The sequence below is a fragment of the Rhipicephalus microplus genome, chromosome 3, assembly GCF_043290135.1.
Source record: "Rhipicephalus microplus isolate Deutch F79 chromosome 3, USDA_Rmic, whole genome shotgun sequence".
In the NCBI taxonomy this organism is placed as follows: Eukaryota; Metazoa; Arthropoda; class Arachnida; order Ixodida; family Ixodidae; genus Rhipicephalus; species Rhipicephalus microplus.
In genome coordinates, this window is record NC_134702.1 from 192,675,186 (window position 1) to 192,694,489 (window position 19,304).

The 19,304-nt window shown below is 47.4% G+C and overlaps 1 long non-coding RNA gene across 1 annotated transcript; it reads right to left on the minus strand.

Moving 5' to 3' along the window:
- Window positions 1-16,824: 16,824 nt before the first annotated feature.
- On the minus strand, window positions 16,825-18,904 carry LOC142803457 (uncharacterized). Its single transcript, XR_012894128.1, has 2 exons — window positions 18,874-18,904; window positions 16,825-17,560 (listed from the first exon to the last, which is right to left on the minus strand). It is a non-coding gene; the product is annotated as an uncharacterized LOC142803457 (long non-coding RNA).
- Between the last annotated feature and the right edge of the window lie 400 nt (window positions 18,905-19,304).

Sequence of the window (19,304 nt, forward strand, 5' to 3'; positions counted from 1 at the left end):
TGCGTGGAATAACCTGCCCACATGTTGGCATTCTGTTACTACCTCCAGCCGTTCATGAAGCGTAATCCTCTACAACGTTTTCCGATACGGGTAGCTTCAGTCGAGTTGTACCATATGCAGCAATCGCCTCTTGGTATGTTCCAGCTTTCAAAAAAGATTGATCTGCTTGCTGTTTTCTTTATGTTTTCTTTTGAATTTGACGCATTTGTTAGATTACTTCAGCAACATTAAACATATCTATCTATCTATCTATCTATCTATCTATCTATCTATCTATCTATCTATCTAGCCTCCTACGTCTTTTGGCTCTCCTAGCCGTCTCGATAATGGTATCAATACATAAATTGGTATGGCGCAACATGACGGTAGGACAAGCATCACTAACTAGCCATAACAAAAAATTAAGACATGTATGTGATGAATGTCATGAAGTACCCTTCATGGTCTTGCTGCTTTTGTGGTGGATTTGTTGACATTCGTGGATTTGCGGATTCGTTGACTTGACATTTTGCAAAAGTGATATTGTATCACAAGGCTGCATATCGATCATAAGTGGGAGGCCCTAACATAGTAATTATGAACTCAACATCATGATTTTCATGTTATGACTAGTAATGACTACACAACACTCTCATGGTGCACTCATGGTCGTTTCGCTAGCTTTACAAATATCAAATTGGTAATATGGGACGTGAGTGAATGACGAAGGTAGATGACTATTGCAAACATAAAAATCATGATATGCATGTAATCCAAAACATGACTACATGCTACGCTAATTGCGTGCTCGTGGTCATTTCGCTAACTTCACATATACCGAATTTGCTATAACTGAACTTGAATGGATGACGAAGATACAAAAGTGTTTCAAACACATAATCATGATGTGCGTGTCATAGAAAACAAGGCTACATGCTATCCTCATAGCGTGCTCGCAGGCGTTTTGTAAGTTCCACATATGCCAAATTTGGTATCAAGTGGCTTGAATAGACGACAAAAATAAATCACTCGTTAATACATGATATTCATGATATGCGTGTGAAGTAAAACATGACAAGCTACACTAATAGCGTGCTCGTGACCGTTTCGCTAGCTACTCTTATGCGAAATTTGGTATCACGTTACGTGAATAGACGACGAAGATAAGTGACATGTCTGAACTAGATAATCTTGATATGCGTACAATGTAAAACAAGACTACCTGCTAGACTCATAGCGTGCTCGCGGCCGTTTAACTAGCTCCATATGTACAAAATGCGACATTACGTGACGTGAATGGACGATGATTGTAAATGACACGTCTGAAGATGACACTGATGATATTCGTCTCACGTAAAACAAGACGACATGCTACGCACATGGCGTGCTCGCGGTTGTTTTGCGAACTCCACATATACCGAATTTAGAGGTGACGTGAATAGACGATGAAGGTTAATGACACGTCAAAACATGGCAATCTTGATATGCGTGTCTTGTGAAACATGATTACATGCTACGCTCATAGCTTGTTCGTGGGCATTTCGCTAGCTCTACATATACCAAATGTGTTATTACGAGACGTCAACAGACAACGAAAGTAAATGACACGTCCAATCATAAAATTCAAGGCATGGAAGCCATTTCCGGCACACTATACTTGCACATCATAACGTTGTGCTCATCTTAAAGTGGCATATTAACCAACGTCACTCGTGCTTCGCATGTCGTGGTTTCCCGTGGTACGTAAAATCTGCCAGTTTTTTTCTTTCCTGCTAACTACTGATTGGCTGCATAACGTTTAGAAGTCGCCAGAAACCTCATACAGCAGGATTTGTCCTGCTGCCACTTCTTGGGTCGTCTGTTTCCTGAGCCGGCTGTCGTCCAGCCGCCAAATACGTAAGAGTCGTTTCTCTTTTTTTGCGCTCTTTTTACTTTACAGGTATGATCCACCAACTAACCCAACTTTCTTTTTCAAAGCAGGAAAAAATCGAGAAAAAAGGAACAAACAACAACAGAGAAAAAAAACTGCCAAACATAGCCAAAAAGACAGCAACAAAGGACACCCTATAAAACCCAGAAGCTCCTTTGTTTACCTAGCATATTGCATGTGGGTGCAAGCTTAGCGAAACTTCTTTCCACGAAAGGAAAAGAAATATTGCTAAGAAGGACTATAAATAGTTTCAGGATTGTGTTTTGATGAAGCCACAACCACCGCAAAGGGCTGTTATTGAAAGTTCCATACTAAATGATTCAGTCTTATCTATGCGCATGAGTACTCTCCTTGAATTTTATCGTCCTCTACGGTACACCGTAGCTCTGGTGGCTTGAATGTTGTCGCCGGGACTCTGGTTTAGGGAAAATATTTTCGAATTAGACCGCTTTGTCAATGATTTCATCCAATTGACTTTAAAAAATGCAAGGCCTGTGCGCAAGCGCAGGATAGTCACAGCAAAAGCAGGAAGAGCGGCCTTTAAGAACCCTCTCTCAACACTCTGAGTAACTGCTACAAGCGCACTATCTGGGAACACAGTGCACCATTGTTATATAATTTATGGCTAGCAGGCAGCCATTATCTATGCCGTCCTTCGCCATTCTTCAAAGAAGCGTCGTATCCGCTAAACATTTGCAAGAAAATTTGTGCCAAATTTTCTTGCAGTGACTGACGACGACGAGAAATAATGCCCAAAGTGGGTATGTGCCACATTTAATAGGTGATCAAGAGTATACTGTTGTAATTAATTCGCGTGTTGCACAACCCACCCTAAGGCAAGTTTGCGAACAAGTTCCAAGAAGTGGCGTGGCTCAGTGATAGAATATTCGGCTGGTACGCAGTGAACCCTAGTGTGAACCCCACTGTGTTCTTGGTGTTTTGATATTTACATATTTTTTCAATTTCTCATGATATTGGTTACGGACACCGGTGGCGGCGGTGCAAAACTACGGTGCCACGCGTGAATTGTGTTGTGATCTCACGGAAGCTATCGCTGTAAAGCGTAAACTACTCTTCCTGCTGGCACGTACGTAGCTTCCAGCCAAGCTACAAGCATTCTGAAATCCAAAAATGAATGAAGACATTCAGAGGTGCAATTTGGGCACTGCGCTTTAGCGTTTAGCGAACTTGCTGTTTCGGATACACGGGTTTCGGTGAACTCTTGAGGTCTTCGAATGAAACACGATCATTCACCGGCCGAGCTCGTTTCGGAGAAAGGCCGAATCAACACTCCTTCGGCACGCAATACGCTCGAATTTCCCAGGGGATGAATTTATTTTTTTATCACTTTGCTTTCACCTCGCGCTCAATTCGCTAAGAGTAGTCAGAAATTATTGTGGGTATGTCATTGGCCTCGGAGTGCCATTTATCGCGAATGGTTTTGTTCAAAGCGTCATTGACAGTGATATATAACGTGTGCGCTACGAAACCCTCTTAAAACTTTCTTTCGCAGACCACAGCAGTAAGTGTTCGTCTCACTTAATATATTGTACCATTCTTTGAGGCATGCTTCACCAGAAGTGACCGAGAATAAAAATGTATGCATTGTTTGTTTCAGTGGAAACCAGTTGTGTTGAACAGTACGCAACTCCGGCAATCACTCCCTAACTCTTCGATTATACAAACAATAAACACACAACCAGGTAATAACACTGAAAACGCAAACGTATCAATTGACGCAAAGGCTGAACATGCGCTGTACAAAGAAGACACGCGCTGTTTGCATGGTTCGATGAATGTATGGATGCTATGACCGTCCCCTTCATACTGGGGTGGCGACATGTGTCACCTAGCTTGACAAATAAATATACAATTTTTTAATTTTAAATTTGGTGCAAATGTTTTATTTTCTGTGTCGAGGAAATCTATCTTACTATAGAAGAAAAACGGTGCGCATCTGTAGCCCAGTCCTATGCCCTTTACGATTCAATGTTCTTATCTGTCACACAACTTACCTTCTCTTTTTTTTCTAGATTTCTGTCACCAATTTTTTCTCTGACGCGTGCGTGTTGATCTTTCTATTCTGGTTACTAAAACCTTAGGCCTAATATAAGCTCATGCCCTAGTGTACCATCTGGGTGTATATCTTCGCATTCAATCAGAACATGCTCCAACGTATTACTATCTCGCCGACAGCATTTGCATTGTTCGCCTTCTATACTAAATCTCGTTGTACAACTACGCGTTCTCTCACAACCCGCTACAAGAAGTCAAACCTGTTCCTTGAATTGTCATAAAACGACGCGCTCCCTATTTGATTTTTACCCTTTTTGTAGTAAATCGAAGCTGATTTTTACTCTATTTCTGCCATTTGGTAAATCCACTACGCCTTTCTGAATTTTCGTTAACCCTCTTTGTTTTCATACACTTTTACTTTCAGCCGTATATTTATTTCTGAGCCGTCTTGTTTTTTATTTATAATGTATGTCAATTCTATTCTTTGGCAAACCACAAATTACCTTTTCTGCCTATCTACTCTCTTTTAAATCCTTTAGCCTTTGGAATGGAAAAACTTTATTTCGGTCCTGCAGGACGCGCTTAGCGCGTAGCGGGCGTCTCCCACGTAGGGACCGACAGGGAGTACCTGGCGGCCGCTTCGTGGGCCTGCTGGACGGCCCATCGCTGGTCGGCGAGAAGTGAGCTCCTGAGGGACCTCTCCCACTTGCTTGAGGTAGAGTCGGGAGGAGTTGTTCTACACTCCCAGAGCATATGTTCGAGTGTCGCTGTGTGTCCACATGATGGGCATGTGTCGCTGGGGTATGCATCGGGATAATAAACGTGAAGCGTGGCAAGGTTTGGGTACGTGTGTGTCTGTAATAGGCGTAGGGTTAATGCCTGCGGTCGGTTAAGTTTCGGATGTGGGGGTGGAAAAATGCGGCGTTCCAAGTAAAAGTGCTTTGTAATTTCATTGTACGTAATTGGTGCATCCCGATTGGTATCCAACCCAGCAAGATGAGGTTGCCCTGTGGCAGTGCGGTCGGTAAGTGCGCGCGCTGCATCATGGGCGATCTCGTTGAGGTTGGGTAGGGCACCCGGCACCTGGCCGAGATGGGCGGGGAACCAGATGACAGTGTGGTGCTTCAGGGCACTCGGGTCCGCATTGCGCAGGATACGTAACGCCTGGTCGGAGATGACTCCGCGTTCGAAGGCTTTGATGGCCGGCCTGGAGTCGCTGTAGATGAATTCCCGTTTGCTGTCGAGCATAGCTATAGCTATAGCTACTTGCTCCGCTACTTCGGGGTTTCGGGCGAGGATTGTGGCTGAGGTAAGAGTCTGCTGCGCGGATGATACCGCGACCGCAGCGAAGGCTTGGTTGTTGCGATAGGCAGCGGCGTCCACGAACGAGACGTTGTCCGCTTCCATGTCTATGCGCTTGAGAATGGCGGTCGCCCGCGCAAGGCGCCTGCCTCTGTTGTATTCGGGGTGTACATTTCGTGGTATGGGAGCGATCGTAATAAGGTCGCGGATTTCACGGGGAATTAGAGTCAACTCTGGGGGGTCCCTGGCCCTCGAGGAGAAGAAGCCGAGCTCGCGCAGAATATGGCGGCCCGCCTTGGTTGTAGTGAGTCGGGTCAATTGCACACGTTCCTGAGCTTCGGCGATCTCTTCTAGCGTGTTATGTACGCCAAGCTCGAGGAGTTTGTACGTTGGAGTGGTGATAGGGAGGCCAAGGGCTCGTTTGACCACCTTGCGAATAAGCGCATTGAGTTGATCGCGCTCAGCACGTAGCCACTTGTGTATAGCGGCAACGTACGTGAAATGGCACAAAACAAACGCGTGTACGAGACGCAGCAGGTTGTCTTCTTTGAGGCCATGGTGCCTGTTGGCTACTCTACGTACGAGTCGTATGGCATTCTCGGTCTTAGTCCTGAGCTTGTGTACTGTTTGGGTGTTGGTTCCGCGGGACTCGATGATCATGCCGAGGACCTTGATGGTGTCTACCCTGGGTATAGTACGACCATCTCTGGTGTGGAGGGTGATATTGCGTTCCGCCGGAGGTTTCCACCCTTTGGGCTTGGCACCCCGGCGTTTGGGCAAATATATCAACAGCTCCGACTTCGCAGGTGAGCACCTGAGACCGGTGTGGTCGAGGTAAGACTCGGTGGTGTCGATAGCCTCTTGCAGGGCGGACTCAATGAAGCCATCCGACCCTGTGGAGCACCATATGGTTACATCATCCGCATAGATAGTGTGATTTAGCCCGTCTATTTTTGAAAGTCGTTCGGAAAGCCCGATCATCACGAGGTTGAAGAGCGTGGGTGAGAGGACGGATCCCTGAGGAGTGCCCCGCTGTCCGAGCTCCACTTCTTCCGACACTAGGTCTCCTACGCGGAGGACGGCTCTGCGCCGAGTGAGAAAAGAGCGGATAAAGTAGTAAAATCGATGACCTAGGCCGAGGGCTGCGATCGCTTTCAAGATTGACGAGTGCGTTATGGTATCGAAGGCCTTTTCTAAATCGAGACCGAGTATTGCACGAGTGTCCCGAGTGTTTCCGCCATCTAGAATTTGATGCTTTAGGAGTAACATGGCGTCTTGAGTGGATAACCCTGGTCGGAAGCCAATCATGTGGTGCGGGATGTAGTCGTTATCTTCGAGGTACCGACCAACCCTGTTGAGGACGACGTGCTCAGCCACTTTGCCCACGCACGACGTGAGAGATATGGGGCGTAGGTTATCTAGGCTCGGCGCCTTTCCCGGTTTGGGTATCAGAACCGTGTGAGCTAGTTTCCAAGCATCGGGTATCTCACCCTTTTTCCATATCTCGTTGATAGTGTCAGTGAGGTAAGTGACGGAAGAATCGTCCAGGTTGCGTAGGAGCTTGTTGGTGATGCCATCGGGGCCAGGGGCTGAGCGGCCATTGAGCTCATGGAGAGCTCGGCGTACATCTTCAATAGAAAACTCGGCGTCTAAGTTAGTGTTGTTGCTGCCAGAGTAATCAGGGTGAGGGGTCACAGGGCCCGTGGGGAGCGGGAGATATTTTTCCACGAGGTTCTTGACAACATCTTCCGGTGACACTGTTTGTTTAGCCTGATGAAGTATCTTCACGATCGAATGACGCTGATTTGTGCGGGTGTTGGTTTCATTGAGGAGGTGTTTGAGTAAGTTCCACGTTTTGCCATTTCGAACCTAACCATCAATCGAATTACAAATTTCGTCCCACTGCTGTTTTGAAAGGATGCGGCAGTGATCCATCATGGTCTTGTTCAGCTGAGATATGCGTTTGCGTAACCTCCGATTAAGGCGCTGGCCCTTCCACCGGGCCAATAGAGACTGTTTGGCCTCTAGTAGGTGGGCGAGACGACTGTCCATCCTTTCGGTTGGAAGGTCTGTGGTGATAGTTTTCGTTGCCTTGTTTACATCAGCTTTGAGCTGGGCCGTCCACGTCTCGAGGCTCGGTGGGGTATCGGGAGGAGGTCGTTCTGCGCGGGTCTTACGAAGGAGGTCCCAGTCGACCCACGTGTACGACTTGGTCTTCCTGCTTACTGTGGGGAGGTGTGCAGCCAATATGAAGTGGTCACTACCGAGATCTACCGCGAGGTTGGACCAGTGGGCGTCGGAGATATTCTTGACGAAGCATAGATCCGGCGTAGTATCTCTTTGCGTGGACGTACCAGTGCGAGTGGGGAAGGCCTTGTCCGTAATGAGAATAAGGCCCATGTCATTCGCACTTTTCCAAAGCTCGTTACCTTTGGGTGTGTCGTACGTGTAGCCCCAGGCGCTATGCGCAGCGTTAAAATCGCCTGCAATCACTAGCGGGTTAGGCCCCGCGAGGCGGACAGCTTTCTGGAACAAGCGTGTGAATCTTTGTCTATGGTGGCTGGGACTACTGTATACATTGAGCATGTATACGCTTTGTTGTGATATGTTTCCAGGGAGGATTTCGACCATAACGTGCTCAATTTCGGGCACATTGAGACTGTGCGCTGTGCAGGTAATCTTGTTAGCGACCAAGGTGGCGATACCGCGTCCTCCCGAGGGGCTGGGCAACCACTGGTATCCGGAAAACGTGGCGGTTGGTACTACAGTCTCTTGTAATAGCATGATGTGAGGTTTGGCTTCGTGGCTACGGAGGTATTGCTGCAGGAAAGCTTTCTTGTGGGTGAAGCTCCTGCAGTTCCATTGCCAGATTCGCAACTCGTCAATTGGCCTGGCCATCTTGAAGCATTAAGAGTTGGCCTGAGCACCCGGCGGGTGCATAAGGGCCGCGTGATGCGGTGGACTGGGCACGGCTGTACGTTGCGACAACGGCTTATCCGCGGCAACGGCAGGGGCGACGACGTGATCAAGATATTGCTCCACTTGGCCCAAACGATTACCGTGTACCGCGAGAGTAGACTGCACGAGAGCCATGCTTTCGCCAAGAAAGCGAAGGCTTTCCTTAATCGCCGATAGCGTGCTCTTAATGTCGTCTAACTCTTCCTTTAAAGCTGGCTGGTCGTGGGCGACCGCGCGTTTCTTAGGTGCGCTCTCGCCGTCGTCGTTATCAACGCCTACGGGTTGCGGCTGCAACGGAGTGACTGCATTGTCGTCGTTGTCGGTTGGGGGCATAGCAGCGCGTGCGTTTCTGTCAGTTTTTAGTTCGGCAATTGCGACTGTGAGTTTGCGTATTGTTTCTTTCATCATCGCATTTTCCTGCTTTAAGATCGCTATCTCAGAGGTGTTGTGTGTATCATGCTCTGGGAGTGATCCCGACCCTACCTGTGATGTAGTGTTTCCTTTTCTCCGGACGGCGTCCGCCCAAGTGAGAGGTCCCCGCTTATTCTTGCTGACGTTGCCTGGCGATGGTGGTGCCGATGGGCTAGGCGATCGTTGACGCGAGACCCCGGTGAGACTGGGGTGAGGCCTGGAACTGGCATGAGGCCCGGAACCTGAGTTGGAGCCGGAGCGTGATCCGTGTCGGGAACCTGAACGGGAACCGTGACGTGAACCAGAACGAGACCTGGAGTAGCCTCGCGATATAGATCTGGTTGGGGTCCCACTTCGCGCGCTGCGGGAGTGGGTCTGAGGGCGGCTCCGGGACCTCGATACACGCATTGTGCGGTTCCTGGGACGACTCCGGGATCGGGACCGGGATCGGCTGCCATTGGGTCGACCATCTGTAAAAAGCTTCGAGGCCTGGTCGTCGTCAGTGGTTGCATTGAACTCGTTCATTGCATCGTAACTGTTGTGTCGCATCGAGTGTGCTCGCTCCCATCGTCGTCGGCGCACCACGTATGGAATGTGGTAGCGTTCTTTACATTCCCTGTCGGCAGTGAGGTGGGTTCCTCCGCAAAGCTTGCATGTTGGTGTGCAGCGGTGTTCCTTTTCGGGGTTCGGCACGCTGCAGCCTCTGCAGATAACGTCTCCAGGGTTCGGGCACACGTCCGCTCGATGGCCGAGCCGACCACAGGTGTAGCAAATATCTATCTGTCTACGGTATAGTGTACATTGAAGTAGCACCGATCCGTATCGCACAAAATTGGGCACACGATGTCCATCGAAGGCCACGATCACTGCAGTGGTACTTCCGATGCGCTTGGCAGCCAAAGCTAGTGGATTGCGGTCGTTGACAATCTTCGCATCAATGTCCGCCGAACCGTCTTGCACGGGAATCCCTCGAATGACACCTTTGCATGTAGAATGTGGTGCCGCTTCGTAGGCACTAACTTCATAGGTCTTGTCAGCGATGCGAATTTCTTTAACGCGCACGTAGCGATTAGCATTTTCTCTCTTCGGCGTGCTTGCTACTAAGATATTCTGTTTAATATTGGGGCAGAGCGTGTCTGCTTGCTGCTCCGATGGGCTGATACCTGCCGAAGTCGAAATGGCTTCAGCGATTGTCGTTGGGCCAACCCTAGCGATGTTAAGACCCCCTTTGGGTCTAATGATAATGCGGATGTCATTCTTTGGTAGGTGAGGCATTCGGCTTTCTCGAATAATCTTGTTCTTCACATGTTCTCTGTTGCGGGGCTTGTGCTCGTTGCGTTTCAGAGCGCTATATGACGGCACACGTTTGGAGCCTTCATTTTTTGCTCGGCGACACGAGGCGGTCTGCCAGCCTTGGTCTGGCGTGATTTCTTCAGGGTCAATGTCTTCCCCTGTCACTTGGTACTCCATCGCTCAGCGAAACAGTGCGGCTACGGGGCGCGCGAGCAAGCACGCGCCACGTTAGAGCAAAGAAGATACTCGTCAGGGCTAGCTGGCGGCGGGCGAGCGACGATGGCGGAGGCGAAATAAAATGCAAGAAGCAAGCACTCACTGCGCGCAAATTGTGTCGGCAGAGTCCCTGTGTCTTCTGGAAGTCGTTGCACTAATATGACGCTGAAATCACAAAGTGGCGTCGCAAAAACGTTGAAAAAAGCAGGAGCCGTAGTGGAAGCGTTCGCACACTTCGGCTTCTTCTTCTTCCAGCCTCCTTTAGCCTTTATTCGAACCTTATTTTGCTCTGAGCATTCCTCGCCTTGAAGCTTTTTTATGTCATATCGCCCTTTACAACTTCACTTGTCTTTCTGTGAGCGCCCAGTGCACGGCGTTTCACAGTCCTTTGATTTGCAGCCATTCTTGATTGTACCTGTGACCTCGCGCCCATCACGGAATTCCGAAAAATAATTTCTAGAGCCATTCCCCCTTTCCACAAACCTCGAAGCATTTCATACCCACTCTATCCCCACAACGCACTGTGCTTCATTATTGCAGCATTTGTTTCCCCCTTTCTTGCCGAAGCATTTTCATGTACTTCCACGCATGTATCAACCTAATTTGCCCATTTTCCAAAGTAAATGTATTTACAGTACTTTGGAAAATACAATAATCCTTGTGCTATGTAGGACAACACAAATAACAACGAAGAAGAACACGCTTGGGTGCTATATTAGGGAAATACGAACCTGCTTGTGTTATCTCAATTCATGCATCAAGGCCTTTACTAGGGTGTCATGATATTATGCTTAAAAGAAAAAAAAATGACAACTACCAGTCTGTCGCTGTCACAGAACAAGCGCTAAAAAAGAGCGCGCCGCCAAATCCTTGCGACAACGGGCGAGAGAAACGACGCGAGGTAAAAAGAAAAAAAAAAGAAAGCAAACATCCAAGGCTCCCGGGCGCGCGCTCTTCCCGCAGAAGCACGGCTTCGCAGACGATCCTCCTCACCCCACACCGGCGGCCCAGCAAGGCCGCGATCTTTCTAGAACGAAGGAGGCGGGGTCAGACCGAGTGAATCATTCTCCGGAGAGGGCAGTCGAACCGTCTCGTGCCTCTCCCCAGCCTTCGCTGCGCATCGCGCCGACGAAATGAGGAGAACGTTCTGGAAGGCGGCGCGGAAGGTATTTAATCGAGCAGCCGAGACGAGAAAGCAGGAGAAGACGGAAAGTTAGCGCCGGAGCGCGTAGGGATTCCGCCGTGGAGTCGGCGAAGGTTCTGCCCGTAGTGACAGAACAGGAGGAGACGGAAGTGAGCGCCAGAGTGCGTAGAGATTCCGCCGTGTAGTCGGCGAAGTTTTGGTCCGTAGGGACGGCTCGAGCTACAGGCAAGAGCGTGGGTTTACCGCTATCGAGCGAAGACGCGGGCAACAGCTGCGTGTGGGAAGCCGACGGATTTCCGGCGAAGAAGCTTGAAGCTTGGAGAGTGGCCATTTGAGGACGCGAGGTTTCCTGGAAGAGAAACTTCGAGAGCTACGGAACGACAACAACGCTGAACTTTGAGTGAGTGATTCTCGGAAGAGTATCATTCAGACTTTTGTTCCAAGGCCTTTGGACTGAATAGGTTTTCTATCGCTTTAGTCCTTAAGTGTCTTGGTTGTTCAATGCATGCGACTGCATTGTAGTGCGTATTGTTGTCCGTGTCCGTTGTGTTCAAGTGTGGCTGATTGTATTGTGTAGTACGTTGATTGATTGATTTGATTGGTGACATATTGTGTGTAACTAGTGTGGAGTGTGCATTTTTGTGTATTATTTTCAATCTGCCATTATTGAGAATATAATTTGTTTGTTTATCAACTCTCGGCTCTGACTTGTTCTTTGGGCCGCGGCCGGCGTCCGCTGGCGCACCAATAAGGACCACTTCTAAATTGTCCACGCTTTCGTGGTGCAGTTCGGGGGGCCGATACTTCGGCTCTTGGAATTAGCCCGGCGATCGCCTCCCTAATAAACGGGACAGGTGTGACAATTAATCTGGCGTCCGCGAAACAGGACCTTTTGGTGCACAGTGGGTCCAAAGTAGTGAGAAAGAGCCTCGAGTTGTTGATAGTGCTATCGGAAGGATTTTGTGTGTTGTTCAGTGTTCTCGTTAACGAGTGCAGGGGAGTGTTCCGATAGACTGATTTAGGCAGATACTTTTTGCACGCGGCAAGGTTTTATTTGCGAGTTGCGAGACACAATGGATCTCGAGAAGTTAGTTGCGCTTGGTGAGAAGATGGGTCTTTCCGGCGCCGAACTACGGAATTGGGTAAGCCAGAAGGAGAAAGAGGCGGTGGAGAGAGAAAGGTTGGCAGCTGAGAGAGCCAAGGAAGAAAAAGCAGCTGAGTTGGAACGAGAGAGGTTGGCAGCTGAGAGAGCGAAGGAAGAAAGAGAGCAACAATTGAAGTTGGAGCTGGAGCGAGAGAGGTTGGCAGCTGAAAGGGCGAAAGAAGAAAGAGAGGAAAGGGAACGGCAGCGTCAGCACGAGATGGAACTCGAGCGGCTCCGTTTGCAACAGCGAAGTGAAACTCCCGTCCAAGCTAGAGTGGAAAGCAGCAAGCGGGAAGATCATGGCTTCCGCTTGAACCCAAGCAAGCTGCTCGTAGCGTTTGATGAAAGGAAGGACGACCTAGACGCGTACCTCCACCGATTTGAGACGATTGCGAAGAGCCAGAATTGGCCGGAACATCAATGGGCAACTGCTTTGAGTACTTGCTTGAGTGGTGAAGCGCTGAGTGTGTACGGTAGGCTGACGCCGACCGATGCAGCCAACTACGCAAAGGTGAAAGCGGCTTTGTTGAAGCGATTTAGATTTACCGTGGAAGGATTCCGGGACAGATTTCGGACAGGAAAACCAGCTGATGGTGAGACGGCTACGCAGTATGCCGCCCGACTTTGCCATTATTTCGACAGATGGATTGAACTTTCAGGGACAGCGCAGGAGTACGAGGAACTTAGAGAGCTCCTAATTAGAGAACAATTTCTTACTAGTTGCCACCCAAGCCTGTCGCTGTACTTGAAAGAGAGGAAGGCTGAGTCATTTGAAGGAATGCTTGAATTGGCTGATCAATTCTTAGAAGCGCAAGGTGGAACTAATTTGGCCAAGGTCAAGAAGGATTGTCCCAATGATTCGAAGAAATTGGCTCCCGAAGAAAAGAAGCGTGCACCAGAGAGCATTCCGCGATGTTTTCTGTGCAATCGAGTGGGTCATCGCGCGAAAAACTGTCGAACAATCTTTACGAGCCCTACGGCTGTAAAATATTTTAAGTGTGGTCAGACTGGGCACAAAGCAGACGCTTGTCGAAACGGAGCGAGTCAAACTCACCAGGTATCCTGTGTGCAAGCGGCACCGAAATCCGGTGATAATGCCGTCACCGATGGATTCGTAGAGTTGAAGAATGGGGAGAAAATTCCTATCGTGGGTGCTGTAATGTCAAAACAGCCAACCGGTGTTACGAAGGGAATGCCAACGCTGCCTGGAAAAGTTGCTGACAAAAAGATTACGGTGTTAAGAGATACCGGCAGCTCCACTGTTATCGTTCGGAGAAATTAGGTACGGGAAAGTGAGTTGACAGGCAGAACGAAACCGGTTTGCCTAATTGACCGTACGGTTCGGATGCTTCCCGAAGCAGAAATTGAGGTTGAAACCCCGTACTTCAGCGGGAAGGTTACTGCTTTATGCATGACGACCCCCCTATATGACCTTGTCATCGGAAACATCGACGGGGCGCGAGGGCCAAGTGATCCAGAATGTTTGGGGAAGAACCGAAGATAGAGCCCTCGCCAGCACAGCGGCCGCGAGATACAGTGGAGGAGCATCCCGTGACGGATCTCACTAGAGCCCAAGGTGAAGCTGCGGCGCAAGAGACAGCGAAGGGGAAGACGATCGTGTCGAATAAGTTCACGGGCCGAGCAACTGGACTTACGTCGGCACGACCTCAACCGACCAACAGTGTAAAGGAGACGGAGTTGGCCAGCCGGGCAAAATGTAGAGGCATGATCAAGCGGATAAATAAACAGACAGGGCCCGTCGAATGTAATGACGCGTTAACGGTGTCGGAAGAAACAACGATGGCTGAGACGACGCCTCAGATATCGTCGTTGGAAAGGGCTCGCCGAAAAAGAACGTGGAAGCACAAGAAGAGATCGAGCGAGCACCGCAAAAAGGGGCGCAAGCGCTGTTCGAAGTATTCAGGATAAGTGCTGAGGTCGAATCAGAATGTGTTTGGCAGTGTTGAGTGCCATATGTTGTGTTAACGTTGTGTTATCCTGTGTCACAAGTGTCAAAGTGTTGTGCTGTGATGTGATGTATAGTATTGGACCATTGTTGTAATGAGAGAACTTTGTACATTTGTATCATTGGGAATGTGTGGTGCAGTGCTGTACTCATGTGCTTGTGGTTGTGTTTTCGCGTTTGGTGTAATTGAATTACAATGTACAATTGTATTAAGTGATCTATTGTGAATGTGAAGTGTTATGAGCGACTGATGGTGTTACAGTCTGTGAGAGTGTGTGGTGACTTCTCGCGCTCGTTTGTGTGGTTTTGTATATTATGAGATAATATTCTTAAAGTGGGGGGCAGTGTCACAGAACGAGCGCTAAAAAAGAGCGCGCCGCCAAATCCTTGCGACAACGGGCGAGAGAAACGACGCGAGGTAAAAAGAAAAAAAAAGAAAGCAAACATCCAAGGCTCCCGGGCGCGCGCTCTTCCCGCAGAAGCACGGCTTCGCAGACGATCCTCCTCACCCCACACCGGCGGCCCAGCAAGGCCGCGATCTTTCTAGAACGAAGGAGGCGGGGTCAGATCGAGTGAATCATTCTCCGGAGAGGGCAGTCGAACCGTCTCGTGCCTCTCCCCAGCCTTCGCTGCGCATCGCGCCGGCGAAATGAGGAGAACGTTCTGGAAGGCACGCGGAAGGTATTTAATCGAGCAGCCGAGACGAGAAAGCAGGAGAAGACGGAAAGTTAGCGCCGGAGCGCGTAGGGATTCCGCCGTGGAGTCGGCGAAGGTTCTGCTCGTAGTGACAGAACAGGAGGAGACGGAAGTGAGCGCCAGAGTGCGTAGAGATTCCGCCGTGTAGTCGGCGAAGTTTTGGTCCGTAGGGACGGCTCGAGCTACAGGCAAGAGCGTGGGTTTACCGCTATCGAGCGAAGACGCGGGCAACAGCTGCGTGTGGGAAGCCGACGGATTTCCGGCGAAGAAGCTTGAAGCTTGGAGAGTGGCCATTTGAGGACGCGAGGTTTCCTGGAAGAGAAACTTCGAGAGCTACGGAACGACAACAACGCTGGACTTTGAGTGAGTGATTCTCGGAAGAGTATCATTCAGACTTTTGTTCCAAGGACTTTGGACTGAATAGGTTTTCTATCGCTTTAGTCCTTAAGTGTCTTGGTTGTTCAATGCATGCGACTGCATTGTAGTGCGTATTGTTGTCCGTGTCCGTTGTGTTCAAGTGTGGCTGATTGTATTGTGTAGTACGTTGATTGATTGGTTTGATTGGTGACATATTGAGTGTAACTAGTGTGGAGTGTGCATTTTTGTGTATTAATTTCGATCTGCCATTATTGAGAATATAATTTGTTTGTTTATCAACTCTCGGCTCTGACTTGTACTTTGGGCCGCGGCCGGCGTCCGCTGGCGCACCAATAAGGACCACTTCTAAATTGTCCACGCTTTCGTGGTGCAGTTCGGGGGGCCGATACTACGGCTCTTGGAATTAGCCCGGCGATCGCCTCCCTAATAAACGGGACAGGTGTGACAGTCGCACAGTTACAAGAAAATTGGTACAAATTTCTTCGAAAGAAAAGCCTTTTATTTGCTGAAAAATTCGTCCTGGTGCGGGGATTGAACCCGGGACCAACGTCTTTGCAATGCAGTCACTGAACCAGGAAACTAGTGATTGGCTGCGCAAGGGCGAATTTATTGACAGCTCGAAGCACAATGACAAAATTAATGCATATGAGGTTTGCAGAGACCCGAAAGGGGGTGAAAGGGTTAACGAAGAAAAAATAGACCACCAATCATTCGTGGCACAAAGCCACAACGACCAGGATGAATTTTTTGGCAACTGAGAGACTTTTATTTCTCTTTCAGGAAATCAAGAATTTTTCGTTGATTCTAAGCCACATCAAAGGTGTATGGTCTCGTACGTATTGCAGTATATTACATAACTGAAGTTGCTGTGATAGAAGAACCACATAATTACAGATTGGTACAGACGAACATTTGCCTTCTACTATATTCTCAGCCTGGTAAGGTTGAGAAAAAAGATCTTTTTCCAAACTTTAATGCAGTTGGCGAAGTGAGCTTTCCTCGCCATGATATTGAAGTTGGGGGGCTCGAATGCTCTCGCGAAGGTCGCAGGTTTGATACCAACCGTGGCGGTCGCATTTTGATGAAGGTGAAATGCTATAGTTTCACGTAGCGTGCGTTGTCAGAGCATGTTATAGAACAGCAGTTGGTCGAAATTTCTGAAGTTTTCGCAATGACGCATTGCATAACCATAGCGTCGTTCAAGGGCGGGCAGCACCACAATGTACATAGGTTAAAAAAAAAGACCTCGGCAAGATAGTCAGTGTTCAAGGAGCAAGCAAAATCTTGGCATATCTTATGCATTAAAATTCTCCCCCGAAGAATCACGGTTCATAAAGCTAAATGAAACTAACAAAATCAAGAACTTGAAATAAAAAAGTGAGTCGACAAAATAATGATCCAGTAAGGTTTATTCGTTTTTGCCTTACGAGAGCGTGCATAGAAAAGATATAGCAGCATGCAATTTTTTTTCTTTACCAGAGAGTACTGTCACTTTGATGTACTATTGTTTCTCGACATACCTGGTAACGCCAGCAGGATGCGTTGTATTGGTTATCAAGCATATATACAGCACAGCAGAGCAGCCGATGCGTAGTTCTAGTTAAAAGGAGAGTGTCACCAGATGTGCTTTAGCGTAGTTGCTGTTATGATTTCAATTTTAAGGAACTACAAGGACATGTGGGACGCTCACATTAAACGATATATAAATGCCTTTGTCTAATATAAGCAGTTATCAATTCATTAGTGAGCCGAAAAACTATCGTCCAACAATTACTGCGTGTCCCATGCCTGTACCAAAAATAAACTGAAAATCTACCATTTTCACTTGTGCTAGACCTTTAAAAAAAGCACCTCGGCAAAATAGTTCAGTTGATTGTGTTCAGTGTTTGTGTGTCCTGTTGCCCCTTTTCAAGGACCAGTCTTTTTTTCTTCTTTTCTTTTCTTTTTTCTTCCTCTTTCGCTTATTATCTTTGGTTTTTTTTGAACATTGTTTCGACTATTCCCTCCAATTGCTTTGCGTTCAGGCCAAGAATTCTCCACGTGGCTGTGAATGGCCCCCCTCTTCATCCGCTTCAAGTATAGCCGTAGATCAGGAAGCGGACAGATACCATTTCTACATTGAGACTCCTGTAAAAAAAAAGCAATAGTGTTTTCACAAATCAGTGCATTCTTTGCTAATGCTTCCTTTTCAATTTTTTATATGCGCTCATTTGGCTTGAGCTAGATTAACTGCTTACCGCCATATTTTCGATGTCTGTATCAGCGTTTTGCGAAATAATTCAGGCTGCAAACATTATAGTTACAAATTATTTTTATAAACACTTGCTGGCCGAACCAAATTTATTTTTCCATCTGAACAATGGTTGGTCGCAATACCGAAAAATGGTTAGTTCTGAGAGCCGCTGTAGCCTCACGCATAGGTTTGGCGTTGCTTAATTGAGAAATAAAGGGATGTTCGATTGTTCATGTAGTTACGTTTACGCGTTCCAAAGTTTATTTTGTTTATTCACTTTCATTTTTATGTTGAATATATACTTTATATTCATTTATTGAATTATTATTGTCAGCCCTTTCAACCATGCCACAAACAGCCTTTATCCTTTATTTGTTCTGGGAATCAGTGTATAAGATGGGTTGTCAGGAATGCCTAAGTTGCAGTTTTTACAATATTGGATGAAATATTACACGCTAACTATTGAAACGGGATACGGAATATGTCACATTCAACTGAACTCGGAGATTTCTATTGCCAAAACGGTTTTTTATTAATGCCTGCCGGTGCCAGATACCTGTTAATAACCCTGGCCAGCTGGGGCACTTTAACATGCAGCCATGGTGCAACTATATTTTTCTTCATGAGTGTTCTCGAATTGCGCCCCTACTAATAACACTGCAGCCGTGAAAATAAAAAAAACGCGCGTTAGTGAGTGATGAAATATTAAGCACTGCACTCTATTTTTATAAAAAAAATTTTAGTTCCTTTAGACAATACAATAGCTATTTAAGCTTTAGTCCTTGGTTGATTGTATTTGCACGTCCGGAAATCATAACAGCGATGCTTTGAACTTTTATATCAAAATACGGGTGCATTCTTCACAATTGGTACTGAATAACACCTGCACTGGGAATTTGCATTCCAAACAACATTCTATTCTTATATTTATTTTTGTGAAAACTTTTAACCAAATTCTTATTTCCATGCCAGGCAAGATTTACTGAAACTTTCGATAGTATCACTCAAGGTTAGAGACTCTCATAGGCTGTCCTTCTTAAATACTTCTCACAGACACAAATCTACACAGCTATGTAGTAACTAAACATTTGAGAAAAAGTTAATAACGTTTATTATATTCGCATCAAAAGCAGAAAACTGGAATTACGCAGCACTATTCACATGAGTGAGAGTGCATGCTTATATAAAATAAAAGTTACTTTTTTACCTGCTGTACTTCTAATGGGCTTGTTGTGACCTGTAATAAATATTGCAAGAATGAAATTGATAACGTTTATAAACAAAGGTAAAGAGTGGCAAAGCATTCTATAATGCTGTCAGCGAAGAATTGGTTCGTATGATGCTTTATAACTTCTACACTGGTAACACAACTGAAAGTTATCTATCATCATCATCATCATCATCATCATAATCATCTTCATTATCGACCTGACTAAGCCCGCAGCAGGGACAAATCCTCGCCCACAATCCACCAATCAACCCATCTTGTGCTTGCTGTTGCCACGTTATACCTGCGAACTTTTTAATCTCAACGACCCACCTACCATTCCACCCCACCCCCTTTCATGCGTTTGCATTCACTAGGAATGCAGGCAGTTACTCTTAAGGAGCAGTGGTTATGCTCCATACGTGCTACGT